Genomic DNA, 20,863 nt, shown 5'->3' on the forward strand with positions numbered 1-20,863 from the left:
GGGAATTAGATGTGTTCTGTGTTTGAGATCAGTATGATGAAGTGCTAACAAGAGCTGTCATGGGTGGAATGGTCTGTGTCAGAAGTTCTTCATATGATCTCAGTCATTCCATGGAATGCTGTAGAAGGGATTCAAATATTATATGGTTATATATAAAGGGACGTACTGGACTAGACAACTTTTCAGATCCTTTCCAAGTGAGATTCTACTCACTCTTCCACAAGAGAGCTCTTCAAATAGAAGATAGATGTATCTCCTGCTCTTTTTTCTTCACCTCAAGTATTTTACCTTCTTTTATCCATTTGCATAATACATCTCAAGCTTACACAATCTCATATGTCAATAATACCTCAACAAAGCTGAGTGAAAAACAGTTAACTCAGGGTGCTTTACCTTTACCTTTCTGGTTGATCTCTTCTGGATACCATCATCTAGTCAGCCCATGTTCCTAACCAAATCAGCACTGAAAGCTGACCATTCTACTTCCCTCAAAACCAACCAGATTCCCATGTTCCTAATTAGGATTTTATGTACAGTAAAACCTTAATTAACTGAAGCCCAATTAATGAAACATTTTATTTCATGTTCTACACTCAATTTTTATGAGAAAAAGAAAGATGGTGACTAAGCAAGCAGATATCTTAAATTTACTTTAAGAAAAACAAACTCATCTCCCAAGAAATGGTCTGGTCCAATATACATTATCACAATCTCTTATTTTTCCTGTACAATAAGGACAGATTTCAGAATCATGAGCTTGAAAAAATATTCCAAATACTAAAGTAAAACTCTATGTTCACTAAACTGTACTTATTAAGGTGATAAATGGACTACAGTTTTATAAAATGTTTTAACCACAAAGACCAAAATAAAAGATAGCTGTACTACTTTTTTAAAAGCCTCAATTAAGATCCCTTTCCCTAAGTATCTAGTTAATAAGACTTTTCTACTACAGAACCATGTCCTTCACTATTATATGTGAAGGGAAAGGGAATATTTCTTTTTCACTTCTACACCTACCACTGATGTAACATGTAGGTGTTCAAAATATATTTGTTTAGTGAATTCATAATACATAAGTATTAGTATTGTTATTATGCCTGCCTCAGCAGCCACATTGTCTCTTTTCATCTTCAGAAAGTTGCCAGCTATGAGGTCATATATTGCTTTCAGGTCATACAAATAAGTACATAATTACAAATATGATAAACATGTTATTATATGCATTCATCATATTATATTATAAGATATTAAAACCAAAAAGGATCTTGAAGGTCATCTAATTTGACCATAAAATTTTACAGAGGTGAAAACTAAGCTGCAGAGAACTTAAATGACTTGTTAAAGGTCGTACAGCTTGTTAGCGACAGAGGTAGGACTAAAACACTAATTTTTCTTTCCCTTGGTCCTATGAGTTTTCTTCTACAACAAACTGGCTCTGCATTTTTTTTCAAGTCAACTATGAAACAGGTATACATTTTTTTGTGTGCTGAAACAAGAAGTTGCTCAGAAATGTCATTCCATTTCGACACTAGAGTGCTCAGGCACAAAGAAAGCTGGGTTTTCTCTCCTTTATGAGAATGGCATCTTGTGTATTTATTTTATATCCTTGCTGCTCTAAAATCAATCTGATGGTGTTTTAAGAGACAAAAGCCGGAATAATACGGCATAGATTTATCTATCAGTGGCAGCAATGCAGGAATTGCCATCTACTATTATATGTCAGTAATTTCTAAGAGTACCTGTTGGACACCAAGACATAAAGAGTTGCTTTGTGTTATCAATTTAGTAGCTTCTTTGTTTTTAAGAAATTGTAATTCTTGGTAAATGAGTTGCCCACACAGGGACTGTCATGAAGAAAGGTCTGGGGCTGCAGTATTCAAAGTCTGAGGGGCAATAATGAACGAAAAATGTTTGAAGTCTAAGGAAGAAATTGCAAGGCAACACTGGTAAGTCTTCCAGTTCTAGTGAAATCTCCATGCCACGTTGGTTTTATACCTCATTTTGTTTTGACCATTATGAATGTTATGCTCATAATGTTAGGTAAAGTCTTTTTATGATAAAGGGGGAGGTTTTAGGATCCTTGCCTTAAGATCACAATGAGAGATTATCTCTGGAAAGGAGCTTCAAAGACTATATATATAGTCTGGAATAACATTCTAAAATCTAACCTGAACAATAAAAAAAAAGAGTTACTCAGAGCAAACAATCCTCAATTCATGAGTTGCTAATCTATAAGTGTATCAAATATTTCAGATCACACCCTGTGCATCACATTGAGGTATAAAGCAGAAGGCAGGAAAATTGAGTATGCTGTATATTGTCAATTCTCTAAGCACTCAATAATCTTTGTGGACAGAGGGAAATCTTAACAGAAAGAAAACTGGTAACTTATGAAAATATTAGGAAAAGCAATAATGATGAAAATAATCCCATTTTTTCAGTTTGTGAACTGTACTATCTATCCTCTTTGGGAAAATGGGATACATTGATGAAGAAGAGATTAAAAGCATTCTAAAACTTAATGGATAATCAACTTAAAAATATCACATACTTACTTTGCTGTTATAGCCAATCATAAAGTGTACCTGAAAAAATAAAAATGCAATTTCAATTTCCTTGATCTTTTATGTTTATATTATCAAAAATGATAGTATAGTTTTTAAATTTATACATCAGAAAGGCCATTTGAGGAAAAATGGGCTTTCACAATTCTAATCCTTTATAGGCACTTTTTCTTGACTTTTATAATGGTGATTAAAATTCAAGAGGGGAGTTGCCCGCAATATTTTTCATTTCTGTATCTGTTGATTGTCAACACTGAGTCATTGTAGGTATGTGGGTAAGAAAATGAGTACTCATCAGTTTCAAAATAAATCACAGTATGGATAGTGGGCAGGAAGGACTAATGGCTGTTAAGGTTTCTGTTCAGTTTATCACTTCAAGGTCTACTTAGCGCATTTTTACTTCATTAATCAATGGTCAAATACTTAATAAGTTCCTTCCAAGTCAAAGAACATCACTCACCAGACCCCATCATTACAGAGCTGAGTTCCAGCAGATTATTGCCACAACAGATTACTGAAATGCTTGACAAACTAGCTTATGTTTCATTCTTACTCTGTCACGTAAAATTTAGCAGAATTAGGATTGACATCAAAGGCATTTCTGAAAAGGTCACGATCTTATCACATCACTTAGATTAAGCACTATAAAGGTTTGCTCCAAGTTGGGTGGGAAATCTTTAAAATTCTAGACAACTTCAAGAAGACATGTGGAGATTTCTCCCCCAGCAACCTCACTGAATTTGTTGGAAAGCTGGAGGCCATAATGTTGACAGAGAGGCTTACATAAATAATTCATAGGCCTGGGAGGTAGCATAGTCAGTGCTTCCGTGATTCCAGAGCAGCCAGAAAAGAGACTGGCAGCTGGATCACCACTTTTGTTTTCACTTACAAGTCTCTACAACACTAATCTTACCTTACTTGCTCCCAAGCTAGTCTCTCTAGGCCTGGCTCCTCAGGCTGGCCCTTCTAGCCTACTTGCTCAGACACAAAACTGATCTTATTACATGATAAGTTACTGCTTAGGTACCTGTCACACCACAACCCACACACCCCACCCCACCCCACCCCACCCATATCACATCGGATCACCTAAGCTCTTTTTCACTCTTCCTCTAAATGGTTTGGATCAGCACCAGCCAGATGACAAACTATCTCTATCACTCGAAGTCTTCATCTCCAGCTACTCATCAATGACATGTATCAGCCGTGCACTGTCATACTTCTTTCAGTCTGATTGTGACAGTTCGTTATCTACCAACAGCCCCTAGTGCAGATCCCATACTTTATTCCTCCTTCTTTATCCTTCCTCTTCCCTCCCCCATGATCTAGCCAAAATCTACCTATCATTCATCATCAAAGGTCCCTTCCTTCAGAAGGCTTTCCCTGATTGCTTCAACAATGATAAAAACTACTATTTATTAAGTATATATTACTTGACACTTTGAATCCATTATAAAAGTACTGATATAATTTACATACCATAAAATGCACCCATTTAGAATGTACAATTCAGTAACTTTTTAGTTAACTTACTGAATTGTGCAACCATCACCACAAAAAACAATTTTACAATACTTCTATCACCCACTAAAATATCCTTTGTGCCCATTCAGTCACTCCTTGTTCCCACCCCCAGCCCCCAGCAACCACCAATCTATTATCTGTCTCTATAGATCTGCCTTTTCAGAACCTTATCTATGAGGGTAATCATATGATATGTGGTCTTTTTCACCTAGCTTCTTTCACTTAGCATAACATTTTTGAGATTTATCCATGTTGTAGCATGTATCAGGATTTCATTCCTTTTCCTGGCTGAATAAGATTCCATTATATGAATATTCAACATTTGACTAATCCATTTGCCAGTTGACATACATTTGGATTGTGCCTGCTTTTTGGCTATTAGTAATAAAACTGTTACAAACTTTTAAGTATGTTTTGGGGGGCATATGTTTTTATTATTCTTGTGTATATACTTAGGATTATAATTGTTGGGTCATATGGTAATTTTTTTCAATTTGGTAAATGTATGTGTAGCTTTTATCCAAAAAGTTACATATACATATATATATTTCACCTTGTAATTCACCCATTTAAAGTATACAATTCAGTGGATTTTAATATACTAACAGAGTCATGCAACCATTACCACAATCAATTTCTGGACATTTCCACTACTCCCAAAAGAAGCCCCATACCACTGCATCCATCTTCACAGGATACCTAAAAGTTAGGTATCACATCCCTAATTTTACAGATAAAGAAGCAAAGGCTTGGCAAAGCTACACACCTCAGAAGTATCAGAGCCTGCATTTGAACACAATTTGTAGGACTCCACAGCTCACAGTATTTCCACATCATCATATGGTCAATAATCTTACTCTTTGAGATCACTCTAGGATACTCATTTGATTTCCTGTTTACATCTCTCCTTTAGTACTTAATCAACTTCCTTATCCATGTCTTACACTTCAAAAATAATGCGTTGTATCTACAACCAAACCATAAGTTTATGCAAAGTAAGAAAGTATGTACAGTAGCCACCCTCCCTTCCCTTCAGGGGATATGTTCCAAAAGCCCCGGTGGGTGCCTGAAAACTGCAGATAATACTGAATTCTATATATACTACGTATTTCCTACACATACGTACCACTATGATAAAGTTTAATCTATAAATTAGGCATAAGAGATGAACAACAACAATCATAATATAGAACAATTATAACAATATACTGCAACAAAAGCTATGTGAATGTGGCCTCTCTCTCAAAATATCTTATTGTACAGATTTAATGTCTTTTCCATCCTAACTAAGCACTCATCAAACACTGTGGCCGTAACTTGTGTAGATTGAAGTGCAACAGCAAAACTAGCAGGAATTTCTTCTACCTTCACAATTTTATGGAGAGATTTGTTCTTACCATGGGTCTTAGCAACCTCAGCGTTCCTTTTTTTTTTTTTTTTTTTTTCTTTCCCTATGAAGTCAAGAACCTTCATCTTTTCACTTCATGGAAGCACTTTACACCTTCTCTTTGGCACTTCAGAACGGCCACCATCACTCCTCTTGAGCTTTGAGGCCATTATTAAGTAAAGTAAAGGTGACTTGAACACAAGCACTGAGATACCGCTGATCTGAGTCGGCTGCGAAGCTACTGACGGACAGATACGCCTGCGACGGATGTGTGATTCTCGCGAGGCAGCACGCAGGACCTCGCGAGATCTCAGCACGCTGCTCGGAGTGGCACGGAATTTAAAACGTGCATTGTTTATTTCTGGAATTTTTCACTTAATATTTTAGGACCACGATTGACTGCAGATAACTGAAACCGTGGGTACAGGGTGACCACTTACTATATTTCCTTTGACTTCTTCTCAGTCCCAAAAAGTACTGTAAAAAGCACTCAATTTTTTTTTTTTTACTTAATTAAAGTTATTCCTGAATAGTAACCTAAATCGTTACTTGTATTAAGGTCAATTTTCAGTCTTTTCCTTTAGTGTCAATATAACATCAGCAGCTGAAGCTCCGTCATATTTTAGTCACCTTGCCCCATGACAACCTACCTTTATTCAGAATTGCTCCAGCAACATGTAATCTTTTAGATCCTTATGTTTTACCTGAACTTGGACTTGTCCTCTAGGTGTTAAAATAAATTATGTTAGACCTTCTCTTCCCAAATTGATAGAAAGCTTCTCATGGGCAAATACCAATGTCTTTTTGTTTCAGATCCCCTGTGTTAACCAGCATAGCGATGAACAAACAGCATGTTTCTAATAAATGCTTCTCCCAGTGTTTGAATACCATTATCTCTCATGATGATGGGTTTTTTCCTCTGGAGGTGTGGAGCCTGGCATTTTTCTACACGCTGAGGCTGCTACTATTTCGCTGTGTGCCTTTGGGAAAATTGCTACCTGGCCCTGGGCCCCTGTTTTGCCATCTGTAGCACGGGCATTGTTTGAATGAGGGAAATCATTCCCATTCCTGAATTGTCCTTTCAACATGCTTACTAGAAGTTTCCGTTCATACATTCAGTATTTTCAATATTCAGTCATTTTGCCTTGATATTAATGATGTGCTTACTAAAATCTTGTACCACCTTCCTACACTTATTTTTATTAACCTGGGCAAGTGTTCACTTCCTTGTGGTAAATAAGCGTGTAATATCTTTTACTCAACTTGAGATAGTTTTATATCTTTGTCATACTTTAAAATTGCAAAAATATTTTCTCATGTCTAGAACTCTTTCCTTCAAAGAAAAACCTACTTTCCTGGATTCCCTTCTTAGGACACATCCCATGACGACTCTTCTACTTCATTACATTTGTGCTTGCATTTTCCTTTTCTGTTAGTTTTTTTCTTCAGAAAAAAGTGAGACAGAAATATGACTCAGGGATATTAAATGCTGTCATATTTCAAAAGAGACGGAGCATTTTTTCATTAACTAATGAGCATAAAATTTGATAAGGAATAAAATAATTGGAAGAAACTGGAAGTTTTCCATAATTTTCATCCAGAGAAACCATTTAAACAGACTATTTCATTTTTAAACAACACCTTACCTTATATATAGTCATGAAAGTATCTACCTAAACTAGCATGTTCATTTCAAAATGTTATTAGATAACATTTATACAGTTAATAATAGATCTTGTTGCCATGGAAACTTAACTGAATTTTCTAGCTCTGAGAGTTGATTTTTCAGCAATTAAGCCCTTAGCTCTAATGTTTCATTAACAGATTTTTTATATGAATGTAATTATTTGGATGAGGATATTGAAAACATTTCCTAGTTTGCAAATGATACTTAAATTGGAAGAAAAGTAAATGATGAAGGAACTGTAATCAAAACCTTAAAGACATATTATTCAGGTGACTGAATCAGTATAAGGCAAAGTATATTCTCATATTAAGGCTATCTGGGAATAAAACAGTGTATTCACGGATCTTCCCACTCTCTAGTCTATCACCATCTCTACACCTACCCTTGACCAACTTGCCCACTCAACACACACTCCATAAGAATAGTAAGAAATAGAAGTAATCAGGAGAGAAGGGATAAACCCTTGAAATTATTGGCCCCAGGCAGAGTAGAACTAGGAGATTATTAACGGTTTAATAATCTGCCAGTGTCAAGACTATAAGTCAACCGAACTAACCCTGTTTATATCCAAGATGTTCATTATAGTACAACTGGACTTGAACCAGCAGTATTGATCATTCTCTTTCTGTTCTGGACCACTACTTCAGAGTAGTACATACTACTTAAAATGTGATAGCTAGCCCAAGTGTTGAAACAGATGGAGAAATACAATGTTTTCACATTTGAATTATTCTCACTGAATGGAAAATCAGAAATGCATTATCATAACTTATACCTATGAAGAAAAAGAGGACAGATCCTGGGGCATGATAACAGAGGATGTGCAATCTTGGGTTGGCAGTAACTGTGGGATTTGGAGGAAATGATCAACTCACGTAGTTCTGGAGGCAGGAGCAGCAGCCTGGCAGGGAAATGGCAGAGGATGAAGTCTTTTACAAAGAAGCTTTAGATTTAGATTTAGAGTCTTTCTGTACAAACATGGATTCTGAATTCCAAGTTGTCACGTGGTTAGTGAGAAGCAGAACTGTTATGTGAACTCAATTCAGCTGTTTTAACCAAGAATCACATCTCAAATTTTTTAAAAAGGGATGAGGCAATGAAGTGTTTGCAATTAGTGAGTAATAATCAGTTTAAATCCTTTTTGAGTGACCTGCAACTTGTTAGTAAACGTCTATGAGTTTCAGTTTTCTAATTCACATAATTACTGTGAAGAGTAAAAGAGATGACACAATGTCTCACACAGTAAAATAGGTACTTGATAAATAGGTTTATTATATTATTAGTGAGAAAATATGTGTTTTCCATTTACCCCACCTCATTACTTGCTTATTGATGGCACTGTTTCCTAATTGCAGTTTCCATTTTTTTATTTATAATTAACTTCATGGTAGTTGCATCTGCAAACCAAATCTATAGTGATGACGGCAAACATACAGAAATAATAATGTACTGAAGGAAATAAATAGAAAATAAAAGATATTGCCCTCATAATTAAAATGCATTTGTAGTCTGGCTGGGGAGATAAAACATGCGCACTGGCACTGACATGAAATGGTTTACCATTTAACAGCATTAATAAAATTATCCAAAATATTTTGAATGCTTAGTAAGTGTTCACAACCACACTGGTCATAGTTTTGGCTGGTTTTAAGTATTAACTCATTTATTACTCACAACAACTCATAAATTAAGGACTATTATTATTCCCATTTCACAGATGAAGAAACTGACACCAGGACCTTGAGTTAGTCCTCCAAGGTTACACAGGTAATAAATAAGTGGCAGTGAGAGGATTCAAATCTGTCTCTAAAGGCCATGCTTTTAAACACTTCACTAGACTGTCTCTGGTATCAATCAATCAATCAATCAAGTACAGAAAAAATTCCAAAAGGGCTGTGGATTGAAAACTAGATGATTTCAAGTAACAAAGACGACACAGTATACAAAGATAATAAACGCCTCTAAAGCAATGGAATAAAACTCAGTGGTTCATTCATTAAAAGGGTGAATCATGTTGAAAAGGCCAACACACCAGAAACACTGTCAAGCAACATATCTGAGGATATTCAGTAGCATCTGGATATACTGTCTATTTCAATCTCCATTTATCAGAGCCCTTTCTTGAAGAAGGACTGTTTTTGCAATAAAATATGCTGGTCATATTGTAACAACATATTTGAAGGCCACACATTTTTATCTCAATAATCATAATGAAAATCTTTCTGTATGTTATAAGTATTTCTGATAAACAATATGCAATTTATATTGAATGATTTTTCATCTTGCCCGAACTTCATTTCTAATGGTTGCTTGTGTTCTGTCACAAACATTTCTCAGATAAACTTCTCTTAGTTGTGGGAACACTTTCTTGACTACATTATTTCTCCATTGTCCCATCCATTCAAACAGGCTACAGTAAAATCCCATTATGTGATTTTTTCATGGGACTGAGAAAAGAAAACATCATAAAGAGGAAAATGATAAAAGTAAGATACATTGCTCCACAGAGACTTTCCTCAGCAGCTCTCTTTGTAGTAGACAGCTGTGCACTCACATCTGTTTCAGGACAACATGGAGGCAGTAAGGGAACACGTGCAGCATTCCTGTCTTTGTAACTCCGGTTACACACCCCCAAATGCTGTCTTTACACTGGGTATAATGTAAGAGAACCACTTGAGGCTGAGATGAGAAGCAGGAGTAATCATGGCCAGTGTGCCTCACTTATTTGAGACTCAGATCCCTGACTGCCCCAGCTTTGTGCTTTCTAGTGTTCTCCGGATAGATCTGTAGCTCAACGCTACTCAAAATTTCGTTCATGGAAAGCAGCGCCAGCATCAGCAGCACCTGAAGCTTGTTAGAAATGCAGACTCTCAAGCCCCATTGCAGACCTACTGAATCAGGATCTGCAGTGTAACAAGACCCCACGGTGATTCCTGAGCATATTCAAGTTTAAGAAGCACTGCTCTAGAGATAAGATGCCCAGGTGAAGCAGTAAAAAATAAAAAAAAAATAAAAATAAAAAAAAAAAGAGCCATTAAACCATGAAAGACATGGAAGAAATTTAAAAGACATATTACTAAATGAAAGAAGCCAGTCTGAAAAGGCTACAAACTGTATGATTCCAACCAAATGTCATTCTGGAAAAGGCACAGCTACAGAAACAATAAAAAGATTGTGGTTTCCAGGGGTTTGGGGAGAGGGAGGGAGGGAGGAATGAATAGATGGAGCACAAGGGATTTTTTAGTGCAATGAAATTATTCTGTGTGATACTATAGTGGTGGCTACATGTCATTATGCATTTGTCAAAACCCATAGAATGTACAACATCAAGAGTGAACCCTAATGTAAACTATGGACTTTGGTTGATAATAATGTGTCCATGTTGGTTCATCTATTGTATCAAATATGCCACACTGATGAGGGATGTTGAGGGGAGGGGAGTATATATGTGTGGGTGGGGAAATGTGTGAACTCTCTGTATTTTCTGCTCAATTCTGCTGTGAACCTGAAACTGCTCTAAAAAAAATAAAGTCTTAAAAAATTGAAATGGAAAAAAATAAAAATAAAAAAATAAAAACAAACCCATACACACAAAAAAGATGCCCAGTTGAAGAAAATATTTTTCCTCTCTGACACAGCAGAGAGGGAACATATGAAAAAATCTTGACCAATGAAAATTGAAAGGATAAAATTAAGAAAAAAAATCAAAAAAAGTACAAAACCAGACATATTTACCAAGCATCAACATTGCTTACCTATGAGCCTCATTAACCTCATTTCTTTCCTCAGTTTGTTGGGAGGAAATATCAGCCTGACAGAGAGCAATACTATCTCAGCTACAGAAGGGTCTCAAACTTTATCATCAGAATCAGTATTATTACAAGATAACATTCATTCAGTGTTTTTACTATATACCAGGCAACTTGTTAGATACTTTCCACTTTAATCCTCACATGACTTTGGAACCTCAGCTCATAACCACTTACTGCCTTTCTAATCTTTTCTCTCTACATGTGACTCTAGTCTGCTTTCCTGGCACAATGTGAATGCACTTCCATTCACTACCTACAGTGAGTGAGAAAGAGACTTTCCTAGTAGGCTCAAAAATTTCCAACCAAGGCGTCCGCTCTGCCTGTATGCTCTCCAGAGATATCTAGCCTCACTCCTAGAGGCATCCCTGGCTCTGATCCCCTCTAGCTTCCCCACCCCCCACACATATCCTGAATACTCATTTTCTGTCTTCCAGTTTAACCAGAGCATACTGACTCAACAATTGCTATGTTTGTTTTCTTCTATCTTTCTGGGTGACACTTTTGTCCTGATCTTTTTATCAGCCATGTAGTTTTTCATCTGAAAACTGCGTATGTGCATTTTCCTCTTTCATAAACATTCAGTTTGAACAAATGCATCTACTTCTTGGTCTATTTACAAAGCATAAGTGATTATTGTACTCCAGTTCCAATGAGTGCTTAATCCTCCCTTCTAGTCCCATGTTTATTCCTGAATTCCTGGGGTCTAGATTCTATTATGTTACCCTCATCAGTCAAGTCTACTTAACATCACATCTAGTGGCCCCCACTTCTGAGGTTGAACGTGTCCTACCTGGGCTTTTATACCCTAGTCATGACTATGAAAAAATTTGCCAGTCTGAAATCCTGACAGGACTTCCTACAATAAAGAAATGTATGCGTGCATAATCTGTGATATTAACAAACTTTTTGAAAGCCCCTCAGAATCTTTGTATTTTAAAAGATTCCAGAACAAAGGCAACTATATACTTCCAACTTTTAAGGACAGCTCTAATTTCAGAGAATTTTATCATTTCCAATAATGGTAATTCATTAAAGAACATATCATGTATGTATCTCTTGAAATTATCACCATGAATACACACATATTAAAAAAACAATCTTTGGTCGAACCATGTGTCCCAGTTTAAGGCTCAGAAAATAGATCACTCTGGTCATGGTCCTTTTGCTTGGTTAGCCTAGATTCTGGATCCCCACAGACTTCAGAAATAGCTCCCTGGAGTAGCCTCTGCCTTGTGATCTTGTCACTAATTTTCACCAGGAGGTTGGGAGTGAAGGAGGGGATTCTCAAGCCCATCAGTAAGACCATAAAAGTCTTCCTTTCTTCCAGTATGTTCCCAGCTATTTTAGTTGGGTGTGAAAATAACAGAAAGGACAGGAGGGTTGTAGCTCAAAAAGTTGGACAGTATCTTTTCACACCCTTCCATCTCCCTTTGTCTTACCCTTCCCTTTTCTTGCCACATGCTTATGTCCTCTCTACTCCAGATACACATGCACTAGATTCCTTCACACTACTCCCTGGCTACCAGGGGTTTGATTTGTCACACCTTAGCCAGCCAGCCAGCCAGCCAGCCATCTACAAATCTTTACTGAGTACTACTATCTGCTGGGAACTGTGCTAGGTGCACAGAGAAATGAGAAATGGATGAAGCATGGTCTCTAAATGCCACTTGCTTAGAGCATTTCCTGAGAGCTACTTCTTTCCCTTATATCTTAAGTACTTAGACTGGCAGCTCAGTTGATATCTTGTCCTTCTGGCAGCATTAGCTGTTAATGATAACAATAAAGTACCTCTTCCTAAAAGAAAACTCAGTATTTTCTTTAGAAATCATTGGTCTCATGCAGTCCCTAATACACAATAGTAGTAACCATAGCTACCATTTTAATTGCCTACTATATCTCAGGCAATGAACTAAGTGTTTTATATACATTTTTTCTCCTAATCCATAACAAACTAAAGCTAAGAGAGTTTAAAGCCAGTAACTAGCTAGTAGCAAAGCTGATGTCTGTCTGACCCCAAATCCCATGATCATCAGTCTATTTCATGATGGATTAAGTGTCTTAATCCAAAGCATAGTCATTTTCAATGGCAGAGGGTTGTTTGAGGGACCTACATGACACTGCCCCAATCATACTAGAAAGACAGCAGAGGAACAATTAGAAACATGGGTGAACAACCGGGAGAGAGTAATGACCCAGCAGTAAACAGAGTTTTAGGAAAGAGAATGGTTAACACTTTGATGTGCCTACTTGAGAGCAGAAGCTGAGTTCTTTACTGGGACAGTCTGAGATCATTTCAGAGTTAGGTCATCTAAGCAGGTCACAAGTACAAGTGTAATTTGATACCCATAAAACAGCAAAAGAGCACAGTCCTGACCTAGGCTAAAAGATCCAACTGGAAACAAGTGAATAGTGTCTGCATAGTTTTGAAAATTCTGTCATTTCCTTCATTCAAATACTGATCTTTTATTTTTAACTTGGTCAGGCTCAAGTATGAAATGTGCAGGATGAAAAAAAGTTACCTTCTCAAGTGACAACTCAAATTGTGTATACAACATGGTTGTAAATGCCTGCACATTATTCTGATAGATGTACCATAATGTTTTTAATGTTTCCATCTTGTAGGCATTTAGCTTTTTTCCAGTCTTCTATCATTGGTAATAATAATAAAATGATTGTTCTTGCATATATCTGTCCACATTCTGATGATTTTCTCTTTATTGCTTTTAAGATACAAGATACCTAATAGCTTTATAAACTCTGTACAAATTATCATTTGCTTTCCAGAAAAATCATAGTAATTTACACTCTTCTAGAAGTACAGGAGATTGCCTATCTCACAGCACCTTCATAAGAATTAATCTCTGTGAATATGACTGGCCAAAAAAAAATGCTTTTAATTTGTATTTGTATTTTCAAATTGTTTATTGTCCATGTGCATTTATTTTTACTGTGTACTCAAATCTTTGCCATTTTCCTATAGGGATGTCTACCTTTTTCTTAATGGTTTATAAGAGATATTTATATATTACAGACATTTGGCCTTTGTTATATACACTGCATATATTTTACATGTTTATGATTTGCCTTTTCATTCTGTTAATGATGTTTTTAAGAAAAAAATATTGGTTGTTATAGATTTAAATCCATCATCCTTTTCTTCTGTGATTTCTTCTCATCATAAAATCAAATAGTCAACTCTTATTTGTTTTTATTTTTAAACTTTTAAAACATTTACACTTAAATGTTTCAAAAATTTACTTAGGCATATAGTGTTAAGTTAGGCTCTTGAGATGTTATGGTGAATTCCCTCACCACCCAAACAGCCAATCTTCCAAGAGCTAATCATTGAACTATTCTTTCCCCCATTGTTTATGATTTTTTTATCATAAAATAATACTTCTTCAAGGCTATCTAGTTCATTTTATTCATCTCTCCATTCTTACAACCTTACCACACTAATAATTATTATAACTCTGTAATGCTTTTTATATCTGTTGTTATTGTTTTAAAAACATGTTTTACTATGAAATCTGCTTATTTTTACAAAATGAACCACAGAATCATTGTCCAAAAAGCCAACAGAAATTTTTGTTGAATTTATATGAAACTTACAAATTAATTTTGAATTTCCTATACCTGTGCACCTATAAATCAATTAAATTGGAAAAACTTACATATTTTAAATATTCACATATCGTAGCCAAGAACATGATGCATCTCTCTGTTCAAATTTTACTTTATGTTCCTCCAGAAAATTTGGTAATTTCGAATAAAAAATATGGGCCTTATGTTTTTCTTGTTAAAATTGTCCTTAGAATTTGAAGATACTTAAAGTATTGCCAATAAATTCTTTTTCATATTTAAAATTTCTGACTGGTTATTGCAGGTACATCAATAGAGGAGTACAGCACAACCCATAGGGACTACATTAATAGGCCATTAAAAAGAAGAAGAAGAAGAAACATTTACTGCCATTTAGGAAACATATTCTCTGCTGGAACTTGCTTGCTGTAGAATCAAAGAGTTATGATATTACACACCACCCATCAAACTCAGAGAATTTAAGGCCATGTTCTCGTTCAACAGTCATCATTCTCAGACGAGAGAGAAACCATTTATCAAGATACAGGAAGAAAGAAAGTAGCTATCACACAAGTGAAAGCACTGGGACAAAACAATGATTCTGATTAAATTTTCAAAAGAAATTTTCACAGTCTGCAATTGTGTTTTGGCAAGTTTAAATCCCAAATGAAATTTTAGAAGAGATGTTATATGTCCTTGAAAAGCAAGTTTACAATGAAAATGCTGCAGACCTTAGGAGAGAAGATTGAATTTTTGTGAGCACCTCTAACGTCACTTACGTGTAACACTATCTGTATACATAGGAAGTATATATACTGATAAGGGTTTTTTTCCTGAAAATCACTGTCTTATTTATCAAATTCAGTATCCATTGTCTCCCTTAAAGTTACTATTAGGACATAATCAATCTACATAGCTTTTCAGTTATTTAAACAATAAATCATATTTTTAATATTTTATACAGAAAAAATGTTTTCTCCTAACTCTAATTATAACTAATGCCTATGTCTTGGCACAAACGTATCAGCTATTTTCTTCTAACAACTAAAGTTGATTCAGTGAATGTAAAATCCATGGAAGGCTTTGTAAATTTATGGAAATCATCACCCACAAATTCCAGTTTTCTAGTATAGAAAACAGTTAAAATTGGGGGAAATCAACATAAAGCACAGAAGAATTCTTGTTAACTATACTCTGAAGTCATAGATGAGAGACAGTAAAGGCGTAAGGTCACTCCACTTCTCTAAACCATTAATCAGCTTGTTCTGGTCATCTGCGATCTTCTAGCAGCATCTTCAAAAATCACTAAGATTAATAGCAAAGAAGTGAATGCACAAAATGAAATGAAAATGAAAAACAGGAGCATCTTGTTGTTCCAAAAAAATAAGTACATGCTAAAAAAAATAAATAACCTACACTAATGGGGATGTATCAAAGGGACACAGGAATCAAGTGAAAGATGATTAATGGCCAAGGTTGGAACAATTTGAGCAACAGAAAAAAGCAGGATTGGATTATAACTCAAAGTATAAAATAAATATCCGTGAGTCCATAGTGAGGTAAATGAATGATTGAATAAGTAAATGAATAGGAGAGAAGAGACAAATATCCTGTGCAGTATTGCAAATAACTTGTATTGATACTCTACCTTCAAGGAGATGGAGTCTAACTCCTACTCATTAAGTCTGGGCTGCACATAATAGTTTCCTTCCAGAGAGTACACTATAGAGGGCAAAATGTTTAGAGTGGAGAACCCTAATAACACTATCTCAGTCAGGTGATGCAAGGCCAAAATCAACAATAAGTCTTGTTGATATTATGCACCTGTGATAATTTGTGAGGAAAATTTTATTCGTCTCTGGGGTCTTCCTCCCAAACACCCATAACCCCAGTCTAATCATGAGGAAAGCATAATACACATTCCAATAGAAGGCCATTCTACAAAATACCTGACTCCTCAAAACTGTCAAAGTCATCAAAAAAACAAAAAGTCTGAGAAACTGTCAGAGCTAAGAGGAGTCTAGGGAGACGTGACAAATAACTGTAATGTGGTAACCTGGATAGGATCCTGGAACAGAAAAAAGACATCAAGTAAAAACTAAGGAAATCGGAATAAACTATGGACTTATATATCAATGAACCAATATAAGTTCATTAATTGTAACACATGTACCATAATAATGCAAGATGTTAATACGAGGGAAAACTGTGTGGAGGTGTGGAGGTGGGCGGAATGGTAAATCTCTGTACTACCTGCTTAATTTTTCTATAAACCTAAAACTGATCTAAAAATAGTTTATTAATTTTTAACTTCATTTTATAAAACAGCAGAGGTCAGAAAAAATTAGGAGATTATAGTGAAGAAAGAGGAAAAAAAATTGACCTCTTGGAGGAAAATGGGTAGAAAGACAACACCAGACAAGCTTTGCCTAACATCAAATCCACTTCATCTAAATGTCAATGTCATAACTTAGCTCATTACAATAGGAATTCATATATCATGAGTCAAAACACAACTTTGAAAATACCTATGTACAGCAAAATCTTGATGTCACACAGTTCCTCCCCCATCCCCAGTGATGTTAAGAGGACTCACTGATTCCAAATTAGCCCAAAGACTATTCACTTTCCTAAATGGGATACCAAAATAGGAATCAGAGTAGTTGAATAGAGGTTTGTCCTAGAATCTGTGACATCAAGCATGGATTCTAACCATGGGATCTTAGAGTTCAAAGGACCTCAGAAAAATCAACAGATCCAAGTCTTTTATTGTCTGTAACATTTTACTAGTGTGTTATCTTTTATAAAGATCTCCAGAGAAGGCTCATAAATTTTCAGGGTCATCCTCACAAAGATCCCTCTGTTACGGTTTTACCAATTACTTTGTAAGAACGTAGTTTGTCAAACTTTTCCTGGAGTTTCCTGCATTCAGATACTTTTAAGATTGTTGGGTCTAAGATTACTGATTAGTACCACCAACTTTAATCACCCTTATGCATGACTGGTAACTATACTCCAAAAAACTATTTGAAAATTAAAAAGCAAGAAGAAGGCATCATTTCAAAATATTATATGATAATATGACATCCCCAGAGGACATGATGAACACTTTTTTGAATACTCTGTGGTTTGGCACACAGTAGGCACTCTTAATCTGAATAAATTATAATAATGATAAATAAATAATGAATAAATGGGGCTATCTTTCAACACATTTGGTTTAGAAGCTTATAATTTAAACTCATGTCATGAGTTTCTTAGTGGACAGTTACATCTATTTAGAGTCTTTTGTGGCAGAACTCAATAAAAATACTAGGCATGCTGCATGGGATAAAGCCAAATGGGAGAACTCTAAAGATGGTAGCAGATGAGGATGGGAGTAGATTGAGCCATCTTCATTTTGGGGTTTCTACCATGGAATGTCCAAGGAAGGATACTCAGGAACACCACAGTCAAGTGGTAAACATGACCCTTTGGGAAAGTATTTCTGGAGGAAAATGAAGATACTCACTTTCTATATTCATCTAAGAGAATTACAGGCAGTGACAGATAGAAAATCTAGGGGGCGTATGTGTGTGTAGGTCATGGGATGGAGAGGGGCTTCATCACTGTCAGCCACTCATTCTGTCCCCCTACTTCTCTTTCTATTCCTGTCATCCCTCTCCCCACCACCACACAAAAGCCTCAGCTAGTGCATGGCTTTAGCAATCCCATAATTATCTCTGCCACTATCCATATCATCTCCAACTTTGACTTTCGCCAATTTTGTCATACTGTTATCTTTTCAAGTGTCTGGAGTTTGAGGCTTCAAGTCATGCTGGACTATCCAAAATGAAACCTGTTCTGCTCACTTACAATTCTTCCACTTGCTCATTCAACAATATGGAGTATCCAGTGCATGTCAGGCACTATGCTAGAAGCCTGAGAAACAAACATGATTAGGACACAATGCTCACCAGCAGGCTAGTAAAGACAGAAAGGCACATGAACAGATAACTGCAAGGCAATGTGGAGACACTGTAATAGAAGTGTGCAAAGAGGGCCATGAAAATATATAGAAATTAATGCTCCCTGTGGGTGGATTGGAAAAGGCTTCACATGGAGGTAATATTTCAACTAGGTCATGTAGGATGAGTAGGATCTTACTGTGTCCAGAGGGTGGGTAAGACATTCTGAGGAAAGGGAATAGAGATAGCTTCATGAGCAAAGCACAAAGATATAAAATTAGGTGGTGTGGTCAGGAAACAGTGACTCTGACTGTAACAAAGAGAATGGTAAACAATGAGATTATAGCACGCCAGATTAGGAAGGATTTTGTTCACTATGTCAAGTATTTTAGATTTTAATTTTAAGGCAGTTGGAAACAGAAATGTGACATGACTTGAGTGGTAAATCACTCTGGCTATTTGAAGAGAATGGATTGGCAGGTTAAAGGACAAGACCAGAGACAATGATAGTTAGATGACAGATGACGACAGTCTGAATTACAGGATTGTAGCAAGAAAGTAGAAAGCAAAAGGACAGATGAAAAAGTATTGGCAAAATCAGCTTGTTACTCAAAAACAAAAGGGAAAGAGAAAAAAATATTCTTAAGCTTATCTTTAAAGCATATTTTGAAGACAGAGATGAGGAAAGTTAAGGGAGTTCATACTCGATAACCTCCACATTCTTGGTGAAATTAGAAGGCCTAATCATCTTCTGTAAGGAAGACATGGCTGGAGATAGCTACTGAGAAGAAAGGAGAAAGAAGCTTACCATGGACAGAGAAAAAGACTCTCTTATAAAAGAAATGCTCAGGGCTCTGCTAAGTTTGGAAATGCAGTATAGTCAGCTCACAGGAGACCAGGTAGGTTGAGTGTGTTAGGCAAATGACACCAGGGTGTCAGGAGAATTGATCCATGGGGGAGTGTAAGGACAGGTGGTCATAAACCTACCCCAGGCAGACAGAACACCAAGGAAGCCATCTAGGGATCAGGAGGGCTAGCCCAATGTTCATTCACAAAATAGGTTCCTAAGATCCAAATCTATCAGCTAAGGAACCTAACATGTAAACAGAAATAACACAGAGGAGAGTTTCCCTTGCATCTAATGTGGAGCTATAATTTAAACTATGAGTAGTATTTTTAAGGGGAGAAATGTATGAATTTGTGGTAGTTAGGACAAAGGATGGTTAAAACTTTCCGGGGCCGGGGGAGGTTTGGGATAGACTTACACCAGTATCTGCCGAAGTGATGTTTTAAATAGAAAGATGCCCACATGAAGGTAGGAAAAAAAATCTCCACATAATCCCTACCAGCCGCTGAAATCATACCCCACCCTTATATATAAATTCATTTAATCAAAGCACACATCAAAATGAAACTCTTTAGAATGTGACAACTCAATCCAACAAACATATTCCTTGCTTAACTAGCTTGTCAATCTAAGGATCCCAACAGAAGGAAGCTGTCTAATCAAGAAAAGGAAGGGAAAAGGTCGAATTAAATTTGATTAACTGTTTTATGTGTTATAAAAGTATTATTTTTGCCAATATTACTTTGCAGTTAAAGTTTTGTAGACTTTATAGCAGCCAAAAAAGTTGTAGAACTAATTTAATATTTCTCCCCAAAATGCTGTCAATGAAAGTAGCCAAACCAAAAGATACATTTTTGGATAAAGCTTAATTCTATAGTCTAATATGGGAGTAAAGAGCTCCAGAGAAGTAGAAATTTGTGAACCAGGGAAACCACAAGTTAACATGAGTTCTGATTCAAGTTGTCAGCAGAAAATAACAAGGAACAGATACGGAACAGAATTAAATACATGAATCACAGATCAAACTATAAAAACGCCTAGCAAACAACACACAGAACATTCTCTATGATTCAGTGTTGTTTATGCAAAGTATTTACATGAAAAGAAATCATTTTCCGGAGGGCTTTCCCCATATACCTAGAGCTAGTGAGAATTACAAGGATATTACTGGAGCAGATTTTGTAGTTATGTACTCAGGTTACAGCTCAGCGTTCCTACAGAATATCCGGTGCCTTACTAACAACTGCAGAATCTATATACACTGTGTATTCTAACAATGAAGGCCATCTAGAGCCTCCAGTTGGTTTCTCCTATCCCTGTGTAAATAAGAACCTTGGAATATTTTGCTGATAAGTGTATTCTATATGTAATGGGCTCTTCCTCACAGAAGTAGTCGTACTTGGGAAATTAATGGGGGAAAAAAAAAACCTTTGTTGACAGAATAGGATTTTTATAGGCCACCTATCAATTTCTGAAATATACTTGTAAGGCTGGTACAGGGGAAGTTGCG

The 20,863-nt window shown here is 36.1% G+C and overlaps 1 protein-coding gene across 1 annotated transcript in view; it reads right to left on the bottom strand.

Annotated features, from left to right (window-relative positions):
- Positions 1–20,863, bottom strand: part of TENM1 (teneurin transmembrane protein 1) — a 700,775-nt gene that overhangs the window by 587,180 nt on the left and 92,732 nt on the right. Inside the window, exon 3 of the mRNA XM_074360055.1 lies at positions 2,559–2,588. The gene's annotated coding sequence lies outside the window, so the exon portion shown is untranslated. The remainder of the gene's footprint in view (positions 1–2,558; positions 2,589–20,863) is intronic.

This window comes from Camelus bactrianus, chromosome X, assembly GCF_048773025.1.
Source record: "Camelus bactrianus isolate YW-2024 breed Bactrian camel chromosome X, ASM4877302v1, whole genome shotgun sequence".
Classification (NCBI taxonomy): domain Eukaryota; kingdom Metazoa; phylum Chordata; class Mammalia; order Artiodactyla; family Camelidae; genus Camelus; species Camelus bactrianus.